We start from the raw sequence: 22,319 nt of genomic DNA, 5'->3' as shown, positions 1-22,319 counted from the left end.
AAATTTCTAGGTAGGAAAGTTTTTATGTGTAATACATCTAAGTAAACAATAAGAGGGTCTAATTAAATGATAAAAAAGTCTATATAGATGAAGGGTAAATTTTAAAAGGTTTCTGCATAACTAAGTTGGTTATATGTAAGTAACACAATCAGTTAAAGCTATTTAAGTTTGTTCCCTAACGTCAACATTAATGTACTGATGTAAACCGAACTTTAATCTATATGTTAAAATAACAAAGATTTCTTAAAACAGTAATTTACTCTCTCTTAACATTTATTATCTAGAGCAACTAATTTAAAAATTAGGGTTTGTACAACTCTGGTTAAACAGTAACTGTTATTTTAGAGTATTGTGCTATATTACAGAATCTAAATATTTCTTTAAAAGTTAAACTTGGTTAATAAATAAAAACATCAATGTAATCATGGTACTATTACTCTTCTTTAATATATTAAATATGTTCATTTCTTCCAGGTATACAAGACTTTAAAAGGTTTAAAAGAACATTTTATCAAGCTGGTGTTCTCCAAATTAATGTTGTCTGTAATGATAAATTTAGACTTATAAGGATAATAATTTTATTAGGGATTTATTTATATCATTTAGTGTTCTGCAACTAAACCTAAACCTATGTTACCTTTTACATTGGGATAAAAATATACATGTATTTCTAAAAAATAATGAGAGCCTGATCTATTTAAAAGTTAATAACGTGAAACATAAAAAAAATTTTTGCTACTATCCCACACAAAAGGAAAGTCAAAAGTGCTCTCAGTCTTTCTTTGATTCATGTTTTAAATATAAAGCTATATTGTATTAGTTAACATTCATATAGACTCAGGAAACAGTATATGTAAACTTTATAAAATATCGGAACTAGAACACCATACCTAGGACTTGTAGAGTCCCACCTTACTACATCTTAAAATGGCTCCAAAAGAGGCCAGACTTCAGTTCATCTAAAATTGTTTTCCAAAGATTAATTTTATTTTAAAGATTACTGTGATCCAAAAGAGGAGTTATAATATATAACTCAGCCAAGCATCAAGATTATGTACAAACTAAGTATGTTTTTACTCCTGTTAATTTCATTTGAAATTTTCCTGTACATTGTAATACTGTTAGTGCCTTACAAAAGTATATTAAGCCATAATCTATAGACAGATACTAAATAAAATGGGTAAAAATAACTACAAAGTTAAAAACATTAAAGTTAAAGCCCAATAATCTTACTTTAAGACTGGTAGGGGACAGTGCCATCACTGGTCAGTCGCAGTTGCAAAGCGAGCTGGTGGGTGAGTCAGGCTGCCTGCATCTTGGAGGAAGCCAGTGGGCACCCAACCCACCTGCCTGGTGGAGCTCGGTGGCGGGCAGCCAACCTGCCCAACCACCAGGCCAAAGACAGACAGCATCACTGAGTGACCCCACCCAACTACCACGCCAAGGTCTGTCGCCATTGCAAAGCAAGCCAGCAGACAAGCTGGCCCGCTTGCATTGCAGAGTTAGCCAGAGGCTTCTTCATAGGCTGGTGCAGGCATTTTGAATTATTCCTGAGGGCGTGGCCATCATTATTGGAAGGGCAGCTCCCTTCCTGAGACACCTACAGGAGGCTAGAGGACCTTTGACAGGACCCAGGAGTCAAGAAGAGGAGGTATTGAGAGACTCAGGACTAAGAGCCACCAGGTGAGTCTCTCCCACTGGTCGACTCCCCGGATGGGGCAGTAGTCCCAAAACGCAGGGAACTTCGTGGAGTAGAGTGGCCCAGTGAGACTCCCCCACTGAAGCCGTGAACCCAGTCAACCAGGAGCATTGCAGAGAAGGGCCACACAGCAAGAGGCTTCCACGCAGAGTGAGGGTCTGAGGCCCAGGTGGTAGCTCCGGTCCCTAGGGAACGTAGCAGAGGAGGGCAGCTCAAGTCCCTCACAGGGCCAGGCTCCCCAGCCCAGGTGGTAGGCCAGGACCCCTTGGAATATGGCACAGGAGGGCTTCCCAGTCCAGGTGGTAGTTCTGGACTGAACAAACTTCTCAGAGGAGAGCTGCCCAGTGAAACTTCCCCACTTGGTGAGTCTCCCCTGCTGGGTGAGGCTTTTCCACCAGGGTAGTAGATCCAGAGACACAGGCCCAGATCAGACATGCTCCAGTCTGAAGTCTAGTCCCCCTTTGACTGACCATCAGTCAACAAGTGGAGGTGCCTCTGCCCACTGACAGGGAATATACCCCACCTGAAGGCCACCACCCCTAGAGGGGCGGCTTCCTAGTGGAGCACTGCATTATCAAGTTCCTCCAAGACTTCAGGCTACTGAAGGCTAAGAGGTGAATTATTGGAAATCTACAGAGACAATATTAGTCAATAGAGGAAATCTGCAATATCCCAGAGTTTCAATACTAGAGGGGTAGATACCTGAGCAATATGAGAAAACAAGGGAAGAAAATGTCCCAAACAAACCTGGATGGTATAGCAATAAAATCCAATGACAGCATGGCAGAAGAAATGTCAGAAAGGGAGTTTAGAATGTACATAATTAAAATGATCAGGGAAGCAAACCAGATGAAAGAGCAAATGCAAGCATTGAATGACCACACCAATCGACAGATAAAAGAGCAAATACAGGAAACAAAAGATCATTTCAATAAAGAGTTAGAGATATTGAAAAAAAAAACAAACAAAAATCCTTGAAATGAAGGAAACAATAAACCAAATTAAAAACACCATAGAAAGCATAATCAATAGGATAGAACGCCTGGAAGACAGAACCACAGATATTGAAGACAAAATATTTAATCTTGAAAACAAAGTTGACCAAACAGAGAAGATGGTAAGAAATCATGAACAGATCTACAAGAATTATGGGATATCATGAAAAGGCCAAATTTAAGAATTATTGGGATTGAGGAAGGCACAGAGAAACAAACCAAAGGAATGAAAAATGTATTCAATGGAATAATATCAGAAAATTCCCTAAATCTGAAGAATGAAATGGAAAATCAAGTTCAAGAGGCTTATAGGACTCCAAATACACACAATCACAACAGACCCACACATAGGCACATTATAATGAAAATACCTAACATACAAAATAAAGACAGAATTTTAAAGGCTGCAAGAGAAAAGAATCAAATTACAATCAGGGGGAAACTAATAAGAATATCAGCAGATTTTTCAATCCAGACCCTAAAAGCTAGAAGGGTCTGGAACAACATTTTTCGAGCTCTGAAAGAAAACGGATGCCAACCTAGAATCTTATACCCAGCAAAATCTTACCTTCAGATTTGACAATGAAATAAAATCCTTCCATGATAAACAAAAGCTAAAAGAATTTACAAAAAGAAAGCCAGCATTACAGAACATTCTCAGCAAAATATTCCATGAGGAAGAGATGAAAAACAATGATGTAAATCAGCAAAGGGAGGAATACCCTAAAGGAACAGCCAAATAAAGGTGAAACCAAGTCATGTCAAAACAAAAAGAAAAAAAATGAGCCAAATGACTGGGAATACAAATCATCAAATCATATCTGAATAATAACCCTGAATGTTAATGGCCTGAACTCATCAATCAAAAGACATAGACTGGCAGATTGGATTAAAAAGAAAGATCCAACAATTTGCTGCCTGTAAGAGACTCATCTCATAGAAAGAGATTCCAATAGACTAAAGGTGAAAGAATGGGGAAAAACATACCATGCACATGAACAGAGCAAAAAAGCTAGAGTATCCATCCTCATTTCAGATAATGTGGACTTCAAGCCAAAGTTAGTCAGAAGGGATAAAGAAGGACATTTCATACTGCAAGGGAAGCATAAATCAGCAAGACATAACAATCATAAACATCTAAGCCCCAAACAGTGGCTCATCCATATACCTCAAACAAATCCTTCTCAATTACAGAAATCAAATAGACCACAACACAATACAATAACACTAGGTGATTTTAACACACCTCTCTCGCCACTGGACAGATCCTCCAAACAAAAATTGAACAAAGAAAAAATAGATCTCAATAACACAATCAATAATTTCGACTTAACGGACATTTATAGAATATGCCATCTAGCAAAGAGCGAATACACTTTGTTCTCAGCAGCACATGGATCCTTCTCTAAAATAGACCATATTTTATGCCACAAAGCTAATGTTAGCAAATACAAGAAGATAGAGATTCTACCTTGTATTCTATAAGATCATAATGAATTGAAATTAGAAATAAATGACAGAGTAAAAACCAGAAAGTACTCGAACACCTGGAGATTAAATAATATGCTATTATACGATGAATGCATAACAGAAGACATCAGGAAGGAAATTAAAGAATTCTTAGAGGTAAATGAGAACAAAGAAACATCATATCAAAATCTCTGAGACACTATGAAAGCAGTACTTAGAGGAAAATTTATTTCATGGAGTGCATTCAATAAAAGAAGAAAAAAATCAACATAAATGACCTAACTCTACAGCTCAAAGTCCTAGAAAGAGAAGGACAGAGTAACACCAAAAGTAGGAGAAGACAGGAAATAGTTAAAATCAGAGCTGAAATCAATGAAATTGGAACAAAAGAAACAATTGAAAAAAATGACAAGATTAAGAGTTGGTTCTTTGATAAAATAAACAAAATTGATAAACCCTTAGCCACACTAACAAAGAGAAGACGAGAGAAAATCCAAATCACTAAAATTCAGAATTAACAAGGAAATATCACAACAGACACGATTGAAATACAAAACATAATTATGTTGAAAATTTATACTCCAACAAAATAGAAAGTCTCGAAGACATCAACAGGTTTCTAGAGACATATGAATTACATAAACTGAATCAGGAGGACATACACAATTTAAATAGATCCATTTTAAGTAATGAAATAGAAGTCATCAAAAGCCTACCAACAAAGAAAAGTCTGGGACCAGATGGGTTCTCAGCCGAGTTCTACAAAACCTTTAAAGAAGAGCTCATTCCAATACTCCTCAAAGTATTCCTTGAAATAGAAGAGAAGGGAACCCTCCCAAACTCATTCTATGAAGCCAATATCACCCTGATACCTAAACCAGACAGAGACACATCAAGGAAAGAAAATTTCGATGAATATCCTTAATGAACATTGACGCAAAAATTCTCAACAAAATTTTAGCAAATCGCATACAAAAATATATTAAAAAGATAGTGCATCACGATCAAGTGGGTTTTATCCAAGCCAGAGATGCAAGGTTGGTTCAACATCTGGAAATCAATGTCATTCACCATATCAATAGACTTAAAGTCAAGAATCACATGATTATTTTGATAGATGCAGAAAAAGCATTTGATAAAATACAGCACCCCTTCATGCTCAAAACACTAGAACAAATAGGGATAGTGGGAACATACCTTAATATTGTAAAGGCCATCTAGGCTAAGCCCATGGCCAATATCATTTTAAATGGTGAAAAACTGAAAGCATTCCCCCTAAAAACTGGAACATGGCAGGTATGCTCTCTTTCATCACTTCTATTCAACATTGTCCTCCAAACTCTAGCCAGAGCAATTACACAGACCAAGGAAATTAAAGTGATACAAATAGGAAAAGAAGAACTCAAACCATCTCTATTTGCTGATGACATGATTATATATTTAGAGGAACCAGGAAATTCCACCAGAAAACTTTTATTTTGTTTATTTATTTATTTATTTTTTTATTTTATTGTAAACAAATGGGATACATGTTGCCTCTCTGTACATGGCGCAAAGGCATACCATTTGTGTAATCATAAATCCACATACAATAATGTTGTTTGATTCATTCTGTTATTTTTTCCCCTTCCCCCCACCCCTCCCACCCCTCTTTATCCTCTATACAGTACTTTCTTCCTCCATACTTGCCCCCCTCCCTAACCCTAACTCTAACCCTAACACTAACCCTTCCCTCCCCCCCATTATGTGTCATCCTCCACTTATTAGCGATATCATTCGTCCCTTGTCTTTTTGAGATTGGCTTATCTCACTTAGCATGATATTCTCCAATCTCATCCATTTGCCTGCAAATGCCATAATTTTATCATTCTTTATGGCTGAGTAATATTCCATTGTGTATATATACCACAGTTTCTTTATCCACTCGTCAATTGAAGGGCATCTAGGTTGGTTCCATAGTCTGGCTATTGTGAATTGAGCCGCTATGAACATTGATGTGGCTGTATCTCTGTAGTATGCTGATTTTAGATCCTTTGGGTATAGGCCAAGGAGTGGGATAGCTGGGTCAAATGGTGGTTCCTTTCCAAGCTTTCTGAGGAATCTCCACACTTCTTTCCAGAGTGGCTGCACTAATTTGCAGCCCCACCAGCAATGTATGAGTGTACCTTTCTCCCCACATCCTCGCCAACACCTGTTGCTTGTATTTTTGATAATCGCCATTCTAATTGGGGTGAGATGGAATCTTAGGGTGGTTTTGATTTGCATTTCTCTTATTACTAGAGATGTTGAACATTTTTTCATATGTTTATTGATTGCTTGTACATCTTCTTCTGTGAAGTGTCTGTTCATTTCCTTAGCCCATTTGTCGATTGGATTATTTGTATTCTTGGTGTAGAGTTTTTTGAGTTCTTTATAGATTCTGGAGATTAGTGCTCTATCTGAAGTATGATTGGCAAAGATATTCTCCCACTCTGTAGGCTCTTTCTTCACATTACTGATAGTTTCCTTTGCTGAGAGAAAGCTTTTTAGTTTGAATCTATCCCAGTTATTGATTCTTGCTTTTATTTCTTGTGCTATGGCAGTCCTGTTGAGGAAGTCTGGTCCTAGGCCGACATGTTGAAGATCGGGACCTACTTTTTCTTCTATAATCTGCAGAGTCTCTGGTCTGATTCCAAGGTCCTTAATCCATTTTGAGTTGAGTTTTGTGCAGGGTGAGAGATACGGGTTTAGTTTCATTCTGTTGCATATGGATTTCCAATTCTCCCAGCACCGTTTGTTGAAGAGGCTATCTTTTCTCCATTGCATATTTTTGGCGCCTTTGTCTAGTATTAGAAAGCAGAAAACTTTTAGAACTCATAAGTGAATACAGTAAATAACAGGATCTAAGATCAATGCTCATAAATCTAATGCATTTTTATACATGTGATGAATCTTCAGAAAGAGAAGTTTGGAAAACTACCCCATTCACAAGAGCGTTGAAAAAAAATAAAATACATGGGAATCAATCTAACAAAAGACCTCTACAATGAGAACTACAGAACACTAAAGAAAGAAATTAAAGAAAACCTTAGAAGATGGAAAGATCTCCCATGTTCTTGGATAGGAAGAATTAATATTGTCCAAATGACCATACTACCAAAACTTCTATACAGATTCAATGCAATTCCAATTAAAATCCCAATGACCTACCTTACAAATAGAGCAAGCAATTATGAAATTCATCTGGAAGAATAAGAAACCCAGAATAGCTAAATCAATCCTTAGCAGGAAGAGTGAAGCAGGGGGTATCACAATACCAGACCTTCAACTATACTACAGAGCAATAGTAACAAAAACGGCATGGTATTGGCACCAAAATAGACAGGTAGATCAATAGTACAGAATAGAGGACATGGTCACAAAGCCAAATAAATACAATTTTCTCATACTAGGCAAAGGGGTCAAAAATATGCAATGGAGAAAAGATAGCCTCTTCAACAAATGGTGCTGGGAAAACTGGAAAACCATATGCAACAGAATGAAATCAAACCCCTATCTCTCACCCTGCACAAAAATAAACTCAAAATGGATCAAGGACCGTGGAATTAGACCAGAGACCTTGAATCTTGTAGAAGAAAAAGTAAGTCCAAATCTTCACCTTGTTGGCTTAGGATAGACTTCCTTACAGGACTCCCATAGCACAAGAAATAAAAGCAAGAATCAACAACTGGGATAGATTCAAACTAAAAAGCTTTCTCTCAGCAAAGGAAACTATCAGTAATGTGAAGAGAATACCTACAGAGTGGGATAAAATCTTTGCCACTCATACTTTAAACAGAGCCCTAAATTCCAGAGTATATAAAGAACTCAAAAAACTCTACATGAAGAATACAAATAACCCAATCAACAAATGGCCTAAGGAAATTGACACTTCACCGAAGAAGATCTACAAGCAATCAACAAATACACGAAAAAATGTTCAACATCTCTAGTAATAAGATAAATGAAAATCCAAACTACCCTAAGATTCCATCTCACCCCAATTAGAATGACGATTATCAAGAATACAAGCAACAATAGGTGTTGGCGAGGATGTGGGCAAAAAGGTATACTCATATATTGCTGGTGGGGCTGCAAATTAGTGCAGCCACTCTGGAAAGCAGTGTGGAGATTCCTTAGAAAACTTGGAATGGAATCACCATTTGACCCAGCTATCCCACTCCTTGGCCTATACCCAAAGGACTTAAAATCAGCATACTACAGAGATACAGCCACAACAATGTTCATAGCTGCTCAATTCACAATAGCCAGATTATGGAACCAACCTAGATGCCCTTCAATCAATGAATGGATAAAGAAACTGTGGTATGTGTATACAATGTAATATTACTCAGCCATAAAAAATAACAAAATTATGGCATTTGCAGGCGAATGGATGAAATTGGAGAATATCATGCTAAGTGAGATAAGCCAATCTCAAAAAACCAAAGGATGAATGATCTTGCTGATAAGCGGATGATGACACATAATGGGGGGGTAAGGGGGGCAAGAATGAAGGAAGGAGGGATTGTATAGAGGGATAAGAGGGGTGGTAGGGGTTGGGGGAGAAAAAAATAACAGAATGATTCAAAAACTATTATCCTGTTAAATGTATGATTACATAAATGGTATGTCTCTACTTCATGTACAAACAGAGAAACAAGTTTTATCCCAGTTGTTTACAATAAAAATGAATTAAAAAAAAAAAAAAAGACTGGTAAGACTGGCTTGCTGGATATTTAAGACCAAGGCTTAAAGATTAAGGGTGAAAAAAAAAAAAAAAAGGGTATGGCCAAGTAAGCCAATATTGTCTCTTGCCTTGTGATTCAGATTGAACCCAGGGAACAAGAACTTTGCAACTCTGGGTCACATGCCTCCCAATCAGGAAGATTACTGGGACCCTAAAAAAAGCCAATCAGTGCATATACTGCAAAAAAGAAGGATAATTGAGAAAAGGAGACATCCCTGATGCTTCCAAGGGAAGCCACATGGTCAGCAAGGTGTTGGCTTATCCTGGTAGATGTCACTAGCGGAGCTAAAAGTCTGCTCACAAGTTCCCCTAGTCTTACCCTCAAGGGAACTCAGCTGACTCTTAATGATAGATAGGAGCAAGGTCGATTTGACCAGTTTGGTCTTTAAAACCTAGCAAAACAGTTAAAACCAAAACAGCCATTCCTGGGCATTTGAAAAAAATAGTTATTTTAATGTAACTTAAGATGTACACTTGTGTTAGCACCCCCAAAATAAATGAGACTGGAGGCAACAAAAAAGATTCTTAGGAATGCCTGATAGAAGTTTTTAGTCCGTTTATGAACTACAGATCTTCCTAACCTCCTACACAGGTAAGCCTAATCAATCTTTGCTAGTATGATTATCTAGCCCTAAGTAAGAAGGATAAAGGGATCTCTACTAAGCACAGAGGTCATGCCAATGAGATGATATTTTACAAAAATCAGATGACATTTAGTAAATTAACTAAATGTTGTGTTTACATTCCTGATAACTCTGGTCACATTAAATATTTACATTCCCAAATAATATGCCTTGTCCTCTCCAGCCTTGTTAGGCCTTATTCTGGGGACAACTTCTCAAGTCTTACACCTCATGGTAAAAGATTATTGATTTCTCTCATCCTCATGAGATTCACTGACATGTCCCAGATACTGCAACACTTATTGTGTATTAATCTCATTTCAGTACTCACGTCTTTTGTTTTCTCTCTCTCTCATAGAAGCGCCTACCCTCAGATGACTTTACAACCTGTTCTTCTTGAGCCAGATTTTTACAGTGGACCTCTCCACTGACCCAATTTCTAAAAGGAGACTCTAAACTGCTTGTCCCACCCCATGTCGACCCCTCTCAGCTTAAAGTAGCAAGAGTCATCACCCTTTTTCCTTACAGCAGTAAGGAGTCCCTAAAATTAGAGGGGGAGATAAAACAAAAATTACAGTCTGTGTAGATAGGTAATTGAGTTGGGTCACAAAAATGGAAGTTGGTTTGGATTCAAAAAGTTGGAGACTACCTCTGGAGATTAAAATGTTGGTGCCTCCAGAGCCCTTCCTCCACCTTTACCAAGATAACCTGCTCCTGCTGTAACCTGTTGCTAAGTCTCTTCAACAGTTCAACTTAAAACTCAAAAATTCCTCCAAGAATCAATCCAAAACACTACTGATTTCCAACACCCAGCTGGAGGGGACCTTACTCATAGCATAGATTTATCACATCTGGGTCAAAGCAATAAAAATGTCCCCTACAGAAAAATGGACAGCCCTCAGATATCCCAACCACCCACCCAAACCCTTGATTTTTTTTTTTTTTTTTTTAGAAAAGGTGGGAATGTTATGGGCCAGTGTTATGGCTTGAATGTGAGGTGTCCCCCAAAAGCTCACATGTGAGAATGCAAGAAGGTTCAGAGGAGAAATGACTGGGTTGTGAGAGTCTTAACCTAATCAATGTACTAATCCCTTATGGGATTAACTGAGTGGTAACTGGAGGCAGGTAGGGTGTGACTGGAGGAGGTGGGAATTGGGGATGTGACTGTGGGGTATATATTTTGTATCTAGAGAGTGGAGTCTCTCCCTCTGCTTTCTGATGATGTGTGCTGCTTCCCTCTGCCACACTCTTCCGCCATGATTTTCAGCCTCACCTTCAGCCCTGAGGAATGGAGCCGGCCTTCTATGGACTAAGACCTCTGAAACCATGAGCCCTTAAATAAACTTTTCTTCCTCTGTAATTGTGCTGGTCAGATCATTTAGTCATAGTGGTGAAACGACTGACTAAAACAGCCAGGATATATGGGCAATGACCAGTGTCCATTTTACCCTGAGATTCCATGTCATATAAGAAATGCTTCTCCTATGAGAAAACTCTGCCTCTGTGCCTACAAACAGTTGCTTAGCATAACATGTTTGGCAACACAAAATGGCAATTCTAATACACGGTACTTGTGCAATATACCCCAACCACATAAAATGTCAGAGAATGTTTGTCTAGACATTAATAATCATTCTTTACATTGTAATCTACTAGGATCATTTTGACCCACTTCTCCTTCTGCTTATTTTAGATCTCATGATTTTTGTTTATGGTTTTGAATCATAGCAATAGCCATTTATGATTAATGTACTGACATTCTTCACTTGTGGTTTTAAACTATAAAAGTTTTGCTGTAACTCCTGAAGGGGGTCAGAGAATACAAACTTGCAGTCGCCCTCCATCCTGTCAGCTGATAATTCTGGACTGTTGGCTGGTGAATAAATGTTTCATCTCCTGGTCTGGAGTTGTGGCTCAGTGGTAGAGTGCTTGTCTAGCATATGTGAGGCACTGGGTTCGATTCTCACCACTGTGTAAATAAATGAATAAAATGAAGGTTCATCAACAACTAAAAATATATAAAAATAATTTTAAAATATTTCATTTGCTGCTTCAAGATGGACTTGGTGATTTATTGCAATCTCAGTATAACATTTTAATATCATAGTGTTCCGAGTCCTTAGAAGTCAAGGTCACCAAATTTCCCTCCATTCTGTCCTGAGCAAGCTTTAGTTTCCTGGCTGATAAAGAATTCCTGTGACTGAGCAGTTGGACATATTGGTTGAGGGAGGAGATGAGGTGAAAAATCTACATTATTGAAAATGAGTGCAGGCCTCGTGAGGGGGGCCTTCAACTATTCCTTCACAATAGAGAACTAGGAATGCTACTCTCTGCATGCTAGAAAATGGTCCTAATACAAATTTTCCAAAGATCTCATCTCATATATGTATTTTTGAACACACACACACTCTGATTGGTTCTGATTTGGAAAAATTGATTTGTGTTAGCAGCAAATTCTTTCTCCAAAATTTCTCAAGCTGGCACATGCCTGTAATCCCAGAAGCTCGGGAGGCTAAGGCAGGATCGAGAGTTCAAAGCCAGCAACAGCAAGGCGCTAAGCAACTCGGGCCCTGTCTCTAAATAAAATACAAAAATAGGGCTGTGGATGTGACTCTGTTGTCAAATGCCCCCGAAAAAAAAAAGTTCCCCTGAAACATGCATGGTGTCCTGTGGGACTAAGAGGGCCTCCTGTTTTGGTTTTTGGAGTTCTGCAAGTTGATGGAAACTTTGTCCCCTTCTGTAATGTTTCTGCTATTTAGTGCTACACAAGGAATCTACTGGAATTGACATGCCCTCTTCCCTGTTACTCTTTCCTTTCTCTTAAATGAGGAGGCAGCAGGAGAGTGAGCACCCTGCTAGCATTTGCACATATTGGTTATCTCCTCTCAGTGTGATCATGAAGTGATTCTCCTTAGTTGCCTGCAGAATAGCAGCAATCATTCCTGAAGCTTCCAGTGGGTGTAGTGATGGTATGCTTTTATCCAAGGGATCTGTGTAAATCATACTTATCACAGTGCCCACCTGTGGTCCCATTTACCACTGAAGCATTTTGTTCTCATGTGTTGGCTTGGTGGTTTTGCTAGAATTTCCATCTCCCACTTCCTGCCCTTACTGCCATCCCTGTGAGTTCTGTTTTCATATTCCCCAACCTTTTTTAATTTTTCTCATAAGGAATTCTCAGCCTGGCTTTTTAAACATTTCTCCTTTACTTTTTTTGACCTATTCTACATCTCCCCACCCTACTATTCCCCATTCATTCTATCAAGGTAGCTCCACTTGCTATCTTCCTTTCTCCCTTTTATGTTCAGTCGATCTCATAGCCTCCCCTAGGCCAGATAATAATGACAACAACCCAGCAACAGCAGTAACAGTCACTACTCCCATCACCCTTGCTGAGTAGCACATGCCTGTCTCTTCCTTGTGAAACACATTGTAAAGACTCTTAAAAAGAAAGTGAGTATCACAGGCTCTGTTTTATGGGTGATAAAACCAAAATCTAGAGCGACCAATTACTGTTCCTCAGTCGTATAGTACTAGGTGGGAGATTTGAGATTCAAACCCATAACTGACTCTCAGCCTGGGTTTCTCTGTATCGTCTGACAAGGAAGGCCACACATAGTCACATGAAATCACAGCTTGTCTTTTCCTGAGCTCCCTTCCTATCAATGTCCCATTGAGAAGAAACTGTAGCTCAGAGAGATTAACCACTAAGTCCCAAGTTTTCAATTGTATATAGGATACTGGGACATAATGAGTTAATTTGTTCATGGACAGAAGGGAGAAAATCCAGGAGGGACTTGGAGCAACATTCTGCATCTTAGGCTGTGCTGGTTAGGGAATGCTTTGGTGGTCTTTGAGCTAGGTGTGGATGGCGAAGGTCAAGGTCTGAATGGGAAAACTATTGGTTTATAATTAGGTGCAAATTAGGAAAAGATTATTAGAGAAATTACTAAACATACTAATATAACAGTTTTGCATTTTTCATGCTAAATTGAAGTAAGGGGTATGAATTTAGCTGCTTTTTCTCCCCCCCGTTTTTTTGTACCCACTGGACAAGGCAGAGTCAATGTGTGAAGCCTTTTGGAGCTCCTTTCTTTGAACATTGTGGTGGTTCAGTTCTCAGCTATTTGCATGAGGACAACAACTAGACTCCTGTTCTCAGGTTTTTAAAAAGTTATCAGAAGAATTTTTGAATATTGGCTTTTAACATCAGACCAATCTTACAATTGCTTTTTCTCTCTTTCTGAGAATTTATTTGACATTTAACAAATTATATAAATAGCTTTTAAATCAACCAATGATGGACCTCCTATATACGATCTAACTGGACTCCATTTCTTTCTTGTAGGTTTTGAGATTAAATAAAGTCTGCAAATATTAGATATCTGGGCATTATGGGGAATCTTCTGAGCTGGTTTTGATGTGAAGAGGCCAGTTGAGACTACTGCACCCTTGGCCTTCATAGGATGGAGTCAGTATTTTACTTTAAACATATATTTTGACATTCTAAAGGTTCATTTTAAAGGAATTGACTCAGATGTTCCAATGCCCTGATAAAATGTTCAAAGTGATAGATTGGTTATTTGGGTCATAAAAAAGTCAATTTAAACTCCATTTTGGGATTTTTCCTTAATATACATTTTTTAACTCACACATTCTGATATTGTAAGATACCATTAATGATGTCATAGAAGGTAGATCTTATTTGAGTTTTCTTTTATTCAATAGTTGTATTATTCATCTGTTTCCTAGTCTATATCACCACCAATTTGGATTATAATTAACATAAATATTTTTGGAATAGAAAGATTTCGTGATGAACTACCGTATAATTACTTGAAGAGATGTGCTTCTTTCATGAGAAAGTGATATTTTAATTAATCTTTAAATGCCTTTAAGAACAGTTTGGATTCCATTCTGGAATATTTTTACATAGAAAACAGTTCCTTGGGTTTTAAGAATCCAAGTTCAACCCTCACATACACACAATGCAGTACCCTTATGAGGTTTCCTTTTAGAATCAGGGATTAATTTGATCAATTTTTAAGAATAAGGGCCAAGTCCTTTCTTGGAAAGACAAGCAAGGACTGACAGAGAATTAACAGTAGACATTTATATTTTCACTTAGAAGCCTACTAAGTGTAAAAATAGACCTCTGAGAAAGGCAAGCTCAGTCAAGGTCAAGTAGGATGCTCCCCCTGGATGAGAATAACAGTAATCCTTGCAGGTCTACAAAAAGGCACACACACAGGTGACCTTTCAGGAAGCCAACATCACCAGAGGATGCCCACGATTAACAACAGGCATGTTCTTCACTCTTTGCTACTTATAGTTCTTCCTATAAATGCATTGAATTTCTGATGTAAAGTTTTTTTTTTTTCTTTCTTTTTTTTTTCTTGAGGCTTGGATGGAGTAGGATTTGAGGATTTCTTGAAGGGCAGGGATTTTGCCGTGACAACCCCTTGGGAGCCACCTGGCCCTCCCATCAGCACAGTGGCACAGGACTCAAACTGATAAGGTTAAAACTCATTGATGCTACATGTAGCCTCAGGTATGAAAATGTCAGGATAATTAGTATTCAAAGATGGCAAGTTTTCTCTAACGAGACTGCAAGAACACTGGAAAGACTATTAGTGATAGAAAATTAGAAAAGATCAGAAGAGTATACATAGACATTCAACAAGTCAACAACATTAATAATTTTGTTAATGTTGCATTTTGGGGGCCAACTTACCAGATTCAACAAGAGACATTCATTGCGAACTTGCTCTCATGGTGAGCAGACACTGGTATGCTCAGAATAGAAACACAGCCCCTGCCTTTGTGGGGTTTACATGGTAGGGGACAGGCCTCTTGAATGGTGTGACATGTGGGGACTGCCTTTCTTATGATTCGAGAGTTCAGTCTCTTATCTCACTCTGAGATGATTCCTACTTTTGGGGGGATGAAGTATGGTGATCTGTCATCTATTTCCTTTCTACTATAAGATATTGATATCTAAATATTTCCCTTTGCCTTGCAGGAATGGTAGCAGAAAGGATGGAAGAGTAGAGAATGGTGAGGTAATATTTGAGAAAGGAGAAATGATTTGTAAAATGTACAAACAGAGAAAATTTATCTTTATTTTTTCAATTGTTTGAGGGTTACTGATATTAATGATAGATGGACGTTGGTGTCACTGTTACTTTAGTTATTACTCATCTACCTGATTGTGCCCAAGATTATGCTGGTCAAATGAAAACCAAGAAGAAAATCTTCAATCCTCTGCTCAAATATCTTAAATCCCTTCCGGTCATGGTGGCACCTGCCTGTAATCCTAGAGACTCCGGAATCTGAGGCAGGAGGATCACAAGTTTGAGGACAGCCCCAGCAACTGAGCAAGACACTTTCTCAAAATATAATATAAAAATAGGGCTGGGGATGTGACTCAGTGGTGAAATGCCCCTGGGTTCAATCCCTGGTACCAAAAAAAAAAAAAAAAAAAAAAAAGGAATTATTATTAATATTTTTTTAGTTATAATGATAGAATGTATTTTGACATATCACATATACATGGAATATAACTTCCCATTCTTGTGGTTGTACGTGATATGGAGTTGCACTGGTAGTGTATTCATGTATGAGCATAGGAAAGTTATAGACAGTAAAAAGAAGGAATTCTTTAATTCCAACTTGTTGCTTGCTTAATTTGGAAAATACAATGTTGAAAGAAAAAATGCAAGTTGTAGACATGATGTTCACAGTAGGGTGCTATTTATATAACTTAAAAAACTATTAATATTATGTGTTTTTTATTTCACACACACACGGAAGTGTCATGCATGGGAATTATAAACACCAAATGCAGGTTTAATCTTTAGCTGTGGGAGTGGGAAAAGAGGATAATGCAAATGAAAAGGGTTTCATAAGTGTCAATGTTTTATTTTTTAGGGAGTTTAATGCAAATGAGGAAGGCTTCATGTGTGTTTTTATTTCTTAAGCCATTGAGTACACAGATGGTCCATTATAATATTCTCTTAACTTTTTTGTAAATTTCATTTTTAAAAAGTTCCATGTACAAAAAGAATGAAGATTAGAGTATGCATTATTTTAATGCACGTGTTAAGCCTTTGCTTAAGTCAGTGTTCTTTCATTTTTCCTCGTGTCTATTAGAGGTTCATGTGAGAAAATATCAAGCTTCCTTTGGCTCTGAGGATTGTAAGCTCTGCAGTGTGTCAGCCCCACACCCAGGATGGTTGGCCACATAATGCTATTTGTGAACATTTGCTGGATGGTTGCACTGTGCATGTTGACTGTTCTCCTTGGTATTGGTTTTGTGTGTGCCTTCCGGTGATATTTATCTCATTTGGCCACAAGATGTGGCGCTCACAAGCATTTTTTAACAATAGAACTTCCAACTGCTGCACCCATCCCTGAGCTCAGTGATTCCTTTCCTCTGATGGTGCACCAGTTGCAGATCAAATGTGAGAAAGCCCTGAGCAGGTGCTCCATAAATTGAAAATTGCAGCTGACATCCTTTCAATTGAGATTGTCATTTCAAGTTGTTTCTGAGCATTATTATTCAAGAATATGAATCTGACCAAGGTGTTGAAAATTTTACCTTTTCCTGTTTGGCTTGAATTTGAGTCATTCCTCATCTCTCTGAACTTTTGCTAGCAGCGAGAAGTAGGCAGAGGCAAGTAAAATCTTGAGACTGTCTTCATGACGGTAAATATTTAAGAAGTGAAGTTGTCTGCAGAAGATGTAGTTGTAGGTACAAAGGGAAAATTCTGAGAAAATGAGCTAAGAAAGGTAAAGATCCATGAAGCAAACCTCACAGGTCCCAAGAGTGGTTCAGTGGTGCCGACGTCATGTATGATAATTTACAAGTGACTCCATTAGAATTTTTTTAAATAAAAATATCCATCTCAAATAATTAAATTTTTGTGTTGTTTGTTTTTCTTACACACAATCTTGTCACACAACTCCGCACGTGTATGTATGTACACAAGTATACACCTATCATTGTTTCGAAAACTCTAAATTTCCTTTTTATGTTCTATAAAGATTGCAGTTCAAAAGCAGTGGTAAATAAGTGCACACTTTCATGCAAAGTTTTGCCACAGTCGCAATGTGGAGCTATCCCTCTTCCCTCAAGTTCGCCTGAATAGGAAGTAACTTCTACCCTAGTGCCCATCGTGATAAAGGCTGGGAGAACCTGTGACCTCTTTTAACCCATCATTGTGCTCTTCAGGGGAAATGGGGACAGACAACTGGTGAGTGTGAAGGACAAAAGGATTTGAGCATGGAGAGCTCAGTCTTGCCTGGGTGTCTCTTGGAATGACCTGCTCCTAGTAGCACTTTGCTCATTGCTATTGAAGCTTCCTGTCCCTACAAGGAGAGGGAGGAAGCTCCGTTTGATGGCCCAAAGTACAATTTAGAGATTAAGAAGCTCAACTCTGGTTATAATTGGAGCCAAACTCTTTAGTTGAACCTTGTCAGGAATGATGTCATTTGACCGATTTTTGTGTCTTACCAAATGGGTCCAAACCTATAATGGGGAGAGGAATGGAGTTAAGGATGATCTTTCAACCCCAGGGATTGCCATGTGATTGCCATGTGGAACCTGCCTACATGAACATGTGTAGGGTAGGACAGGGAAGGGATGTGGTAGCATCCTTTTTTTTTTTTTTTTTTTTTTTTTTTAATCTCCCTGGATGAAATGTTAGGAAACTATCTACATTTTTTTTTTTTATCTGAAAACCTTTTCTCTAAATCAGGGTTTCTTAGTCTCAACACTATTAATATGTTGGGCCTGGTGATTCTTTGTTGAAGGAGGTATCCTGTGCATTTTAGGGTGTTACCAGCATTTATGGCTTCTCTCTGCTAGAAGCCAGTAATACCTACCCAGTTATCACCTCCCAAATTGCCTCTACACAGTACTAAATATTCCCTGGGGATCTGGTCACTCAAATATGAACCAAGGATCCCTATAAAACTCAGTGTTTATTTCTTATATTTGTAAACCAGTCAAGTGACGATGAACTTCCTTTAAAATCCAAAAGCCTTGTAGCATCATAAGTTGGCATTGCACATACTTCTTACTTAGTACACCAAAGTAAGATTCAAGAGACCTGGGTTCTAGTGTTGGCTTTGCCACAAAAAAGCTGTGTGACTTTGGACAAGTTACCCCAAAACTTCCTAGGTTTAACTTTTTGCTTACATAAATTAGCACAGTTAAGTGTTACACGGTACATTCCTCTTGGTTCTTATTTGTACTGTTCCACATTTGGAAGTACACCTTGATCCAGTAATTACATTGCAAGTAAAAAATACTTACATATGTATGCAAACATATATACATGCCCAAGCATGTATAAATGCAGTGTTGTTTGTAGTGGCAAATAATTGGAAATAAGCCTAAATGTTCATCTTTAGGTGGTCAGATAAATAAATTATGGAATATCTATGCAGTATAATGCCATTGAATCACTATAAAGAATAGGACTCAGAAATATAAATACATGTAATATATACAAATATATATATTGAATATGGGATAATAAATCCCACTATAATACATAAGTAAAAATAATGTGTAGTATAAATGTGAGTAGATGTACTGAATAAATGAAAATGAAAAAATACAAATTATATATTACATCTTATATTTTCAAAATTATCTCAGTATAGTAATGCAAAATAGAAAAAATTCATACACAAAATTATTAATATTTGAGAAGGATTGGGTTAGAGATGACTTTTTACATTGCATGTCTCTGTAGTGCTCAGGGTGTTAATTTTCTAAAAGAAGATAATTAAATAAGTTTTTAAAAGGATGCATATTTCACACTTGACTGAAGGAGAGTGTGACCTATAAAAAAGATTTTTATCTAGATCATGGTTCTCAGCTGGAGGCAATTTTGCCCCCACATGTGGCATGTGGTAATCTAGAGGCATTTTTTAGTGTCCCAAACAAGGACAGGGGGTGGTACTCGTAGTAGTAAGTAGGGACCAGGGATGCTAAACATCCTACACACAGCAGGCCTTCACAGCAAAGAATTCTTGGTCTCAAATGTCAGTAATCCCAAGGTGAGAAATGCTGATCTTAGTCGTTTGATCAAGAACGCCTGATAGAAGCACACTGATGTGGTGCAGGGCTTGCTTGAGGAAGTTGCCTTTAAAAATTTCAGAGAATATTAAGCTGAGTCTGATAGTCATCAGATATCATGTTCCTTATCCTGTTACCTTGTTCTTAAAATATTAAAGGACATTTAAAAAACAAAATAAAGAAAAACAAACTCCACCCAGGTTTACCAGAAGTTTTACTTTTCTTTCATTTAAAAAAATGTTTCTAACATTTTTTTGTCTAGAAAATCACAGCAATAATGGGATACTTATACTTTGAGCTCAATCACATCATCATGGTGCGAGGTTCTTTCCATCTGTAGGGTCTGCCATCCAGGTTGGCTTCATCCTCATTCTTGTAGAAAGATGGCCGTAGCAATTCCAAAGGAAGAAGAGGAAAACGCCATTTTTAGTAGTTTTGTTTTAGGAACTGCTTAGGAGACTTGCTTTCACATCTCAATGGCCAGAACAGGTCCAGGACCTGTTCCTGTCCTATTTACTGGTCAGGGGAAGAATTATCCTTTGATACATCACACCCACCCCTAGAGCTTGGTTAGCTTCCCCTGAGGCTCATTACTCTGAGTGGAGCAGGTAGATAAATGAACAGAATTGGGCTCTGTTAATAAAGAGAAGGACTGGTTTGGGGGCAGACAGACACTGTCCATCTCCAAAGAACATTCCTGCAAACTTTGGAGTAGTTCAATGACCTTCTCTTCAAGGACAACTCAATCTTATTAGCTCCACAGTGAGCTGAGTTAGTTCTGGATCATAAACTCCTTGAGAACAGGGATAGAAATTTGTTCATAGATTTATTAATTATTTATGCCTTGTCTGCTTTCAAAAAAGGACTTGAAATGACTTAACAATAAAGATATGTACAATAAAAATTTTAAAACCAGGGTAACATAACTAGAGTCATGTTATTAAAGGATAGGAATAACATTCATCTTTTTAAATGTTTCTTATCACCTAGCTTAGTGCTTTGCACATTAAAAAAAGTGCTCAGGAATAAATATTTAATTGAAAAAATAGCCAAGCTACCCTTGGCTGTGAGCATAAACTTTATGAAATACGAAGAGAAGCATTTCAGGGTTAGCTGCCAGTGCTTTCTGAGGCAAGACTTCAGAGTTGCTCATCAGGCTAAGGTTGAGCAGATTTTTCATCCTAAGGGCAAATGGTACAAATGATGATTGACCTTGACATTGGCAAGTGCAGATGGATAGATCGTTGCCCTTAGATTGATCTTCCTGGTGAGACACTCTTAGCAGCCAAGATCCATCTAGACAAGAGCATCTATGAAACTCCAGGACCAAAAAAATCTGTATGTGTAGATTAATATGTATACTGGTTTATCCTTATTGTCACACATTCTAGATACTCTGTGAAATTCTTCACCCCAGCTACTCTGTAACTAAAAGCACCCAACATTTCCTTCTGTTTTTTTCTACCCCTAACACCACCACCCAGGAAAGAATAAACACACATATTTACTTGAAAATGCAAATGAGTCAAGTGGATTCATGTTCTCCTTATTGGTGTTTAGATTTTCACTAGAAGGAAAGCTTTTAGACATAGGCAACTCTCGGGTGGGTTAACGCCAGGCATTAAGAGTTTTGGTAATGGTGACTTAAGTGAAGCCCAATCTTCCCACCTGGAATAATGGAAAATGTAGATCAAATATGAAAAAAAAAAATCCCAAGTATTTTTTTTTTATTGTAAACAAAAGGGATACATGTTGTTTCTCTATTTGTACATGGAGTCAAGGCATACCATTTATGTAATCAAATTTACATAGGGTAATGCTGTTTGATTCATTCTGTTATTTTTTTCCCTCCCCCCCCACCCCTCCCACCTCTCTTCTCCCTCTATACAGTCCTTCCTTCCTCCATTCTTACCACCCTCCCTAACCCTAATCCTAAACCTAACCATAACCTTAACGCTAACCCCTCACACCTCCAATTATATGTACTCATCCGCTTATCAGCGAGATCATTTGTCCTTTAGTTTTTTGATATTGGCTTATCTCACTTAGCATGATATCCTCCAATTTCATCCATTCGCCTGCAAATGCCATAATTTTATCATTCTTTATGGCGGGGTAATATTCCATTGTATATATATGCCACAGTTTCTTTATCCATTCATCAATTGAAGGACATCTAGGTTGGTTCCATAATCTGGCTCTGGTGAATTGAGCAGCAATGAACATTGATGTGGCTGTATCTCTGTAGTATGCTAATTTTAAGTCCATTGGGTATAGGCCAAGGAGTGGGATAGTTGGGTCAAATGGTGGTTCCATTCCAAGCTTTCTGAGGAATCACCATACTGCTTTCCAGAGTGGCTGCACTAATTTGCAGCCCCACCACCAATGTATGAGTGTACCTTTTTCCCCACATCCTCCCCAACACCTGTTGTTGCTTGTATTCTTGATAATTGCCATTCTAATTGGGGTGAGATGGAATCTTAGGGTAGTTTTGATTTGCATTTTTCTTATTACTAGAGATGTTGAACATTTTTTCAAATATCTGTTGATTGCTTGTACATCTTCTTCTGTGAAGAGTCTGTTCATATCCTTAGCTCATTTGTTGATTGGATTATTTGTATTCTTGGTGTAGAGTTTTTGAGTTCTTTATATATTCTGGAAATTAGTGCTCTAT

The sequence above is a fragment of the Sciurus vulgaris genome (assembly GCF_902686455.1).
Source record: "Sciurus vulgaris genome assembly, chromosome: 14".
Taxonomy (NCBI): Eukaryota; Metazoa; Chordata; class Mammalia; order Rodentia; family Sciuridae; genus Sciurus; species Sciurus vulgaris.
This window is presented reverse-complemented; position numbering follows the sequence as displayed.